The 2,993-nt window shown below is 41.2% G+C and overlaps 1 protein-coding gene across 1 annotated transcript in view; it reads right to left on the minus strand.

Annotated features, from left to right (window-relative positions):
- The window catches only part of CDCP1 (CUB domain containing protein 1), a 14,308-nt gene that overhangs the window by 7,077 nt on the left and 4,238 nt on the right, over nucleotides 1–2,993 (minus strand). The window lies entirely within an intron of this gene.

Below are 2,993 nucleotides of genomic sequence, written 5' to 3' on the forward strand. Positions count from 1 at the left end.
GACCACTGCTCGGGAACTGGCTGGGCATCGGTCGGTGAGTGGTGAGCAATTGCATTGTGCATCACTTGTTTTGTATATTCTTTTATCATTATTATTATTATTTTCCCTTCCTTTTCTGTCCTATTAAACTGTCTTTATCTCAATCCGTGAATTTTACTTCCCCCCCCCAATTCTCTCCCCCATCCCACTGTGGGGGAGCGAGCAAGCGGCTGTGTGATGTTTAGCTGCCTGCCGGGTTAAACCGCAACAAACATTAAAAAAAATTAATGCAAGGGTGGTCAAACACTGGAACAGGTTACCCAAAGAAGTTGTGAAGTCTTTGGAGATACTCAAAACCTAACTGGACACGGCCCTAGGCAACCTGTTCTGTCTCACCCTGCTTGAGCAGAGGTTTGGAACTAGATGACCTCCAGAGGTCCCTGCCAACCTCAGCCATTCTGCAAGTCTGTGATATCCTAGATGACTTGCTACAGCAAGTCAGAACAACAGGGGTAAGCAGGGATGACAAACACCTTCCCCCACGTAAGCTAATGGCAGTTGCAAATACTTGGAACGTCTGGAAGGGGGAGAAGAAAGGAAAGAGGAACATAAATTGAAGATTATGGCTGTAGCCTACTTCAAAGATTAACTATCATGTGCAATGATAGATATCACATGCACACAGCATCCTTATGCTGTTAACAAGGCACGTGTCTCTGATGTCAAAGAAAGCAACCTGATCTAGTGGAAGGTATCCCTGCCCATGGCAGGGGGGTTGGAACTAGATGATATTTAAGGTCCCTTCCAACCCAAACCATTCTGTGATTCTATAAAGCACAGATTAAAAAAAAAAGAATATATATACACACACACTATTATTACTCTTAATTTTCTGTTTTTAGCTATGGATCTCAAAGGCATAAACAAAAGGTGAATAAAATAGCTTTCTCCTGTGTGGGAAATCAGACACACAAAAAGGCAAGAGGTCAGGCAGAAATCTCCAAGTCATTGTCACAACCAAGCACAGAATCTATGATTTCTACCGCAAGGTTACTCATTCTTCAGAGGTTTGGTTTTTTTGCGGCAGCTATACACAGAGAGGATTAGATCAAGAAATTATTTTGATTGGAAAGAGCTATATTTTCCTCTTATTTAATGACAAGTACCACAGACAGCTGTGGAATACCCAAATGTTTGGGAAGCTTTGAGAATATGCAGATACCAATGCATTTTTAATAAGCGCCATGTTTAACTTGTACACTGCAGATGGCATTTTTTGTTTTTGTTTTGTTTTGTTTTAATAAAAGTTTCAATACTGTCCTGAGGGCTGAATTTGAATCTTTGGTGGAACTTATATAACTACAAAATCACTCCTGAAATCCTATAAAATCTCTAGAGAAACCACTGTTGTCTCTTAAATCCAAGTGGTTTATTACTTGCATTTCATTCAATAAATGACAACCTGTTTTTTATTTTTTAGGTGATTATCGTCTTGTCTACTGGCCATAAATATATTAAAATTCCTCTTTGCTTTCCAAAGTAGAAGGGAGATAAAACTAATTAACTCTATACAATGTTTTCACTCTGTCTGGCTTCCAAGGTGCAACACACAATAAACGTAAGCAAACATGATTTGGTTAACAACAATTTTGGGAGGATTTGCTGTTCATGAATGGAGCCAGACTAGACAAAGAACTGAGGATTACAGTGGTGAGATGCTACAGACCCTTTCTGGGTACAAGACTTCAAGGTACAGGCCATTCAAACTTCATTCCTTCTAAAATGACTTAAAGCCTCTAAGTAGCTCCTGCTGCAGTGGTAGTCTGGAGTGTGGACTTCCCTCCACCTGGTCCTCTGCAGTGAGGGCACCTTGACTATTAACCTCCACCATGAACTGAGGTCAGAGCTAAGAAGCTAGAGGATAAATCACTTATTGCATAGCTCATTACCTAGCCAGGCCTTTTATTTCTGTTTTTAGATAGAAGCTGCGGTATTACACATCATTGTGTTAAGCCTGTGTGAATCTGGGGCAAGAAAACAGAAAAAAAAAATTTCTTAGTGTAGCAACAAGCAGCAAGAAACCTAAAGAACATCCAAATGTGTAGGGGTATTATCATTGGGGTATCTTATTGACACCTTCCATGTCTAGTGTGACTTCTTCACACTAGATGATGTTCAGGCTTCCCTAGGAAGCAAAATTAAAAATTCAGTGGGAGGAAGAAAGGAAGGAAAGAAATGCATATTGATGCCCTTAGTAGTATGAAGACAATTTTACATCTCCAGTTTCACCAGTTCATGCTATGGATCCTGACCAGCCGTGACAGACGTTTCGTCTGGCTAAGCGCGACTGCTTACACACCGAGCAGAAACCTGGGCTCACATTTTAAGAATTATCTTTAAAATGTTGAATCTTACAGCTGAAAATAAAACTGTCCAAATAAGCTTGAACTTGATTTCTGTACTGGAGAACAGTCAGCGACACGTGAGCCTGGACAATTCCGATCAAGCAGTTACAGTCCCTGCCTGGTAGCCGGATCAGGCCCCCAGAGGGAACACAGTCGCAAGGAAAAGCTAGCTTTGTTTATACAACATGCAAGACCCAATACCGCAGGTGTTAAAGGCGTTTTTCAATTACATGGTGCAGGTGCTGGAAAAGGAAAGGAATCTCTGTTTACAAGCTACAGTGTAAAATCTACAATGAAGCTTTATACTCCATCACAAATTGCAAATTTTAACATCATCGTCTGCCTTGCCATAATGATGGCCAGTGGTACCCAGGGCAGTAAAACAGGCCTCAGCGTTGCTTGGCAACCCACCTCCTTAAACTCAAAGAGGGTCCAAAGTTCAAGAAAAATGACAAAAACCCCCAATATTTCTCTTCCTTGTGGTGCTGTCCTGGTTTCGGCAGGGATAGAGTTAATTTCCTTCCTAGTAGCTGGTACAGCGCTGGGTTTTGGATTTAGGATGAGAACAATGTTGGTAACACACCGATGTTTTAGTTGTTGCTCAGTAGT

The sequence above is a fragment of the Pygoscelis adeliae genome, unplaced genomic scaffold (genome assembly GCF_000699105.1).
Source record: "Pygoscelis adeliae isolate BGI_AS28 unplaced genomic scaffold, ASM69910v1 Scaffold199, whole genome shotgun sequence".
Classification (NCBI taxonomy): Eukaryota; Metazoa; Chordata; class Aves; order Sphenisciformes; family Spheniscidae; genus Pygoscelis; species Pygoscelis adeliae.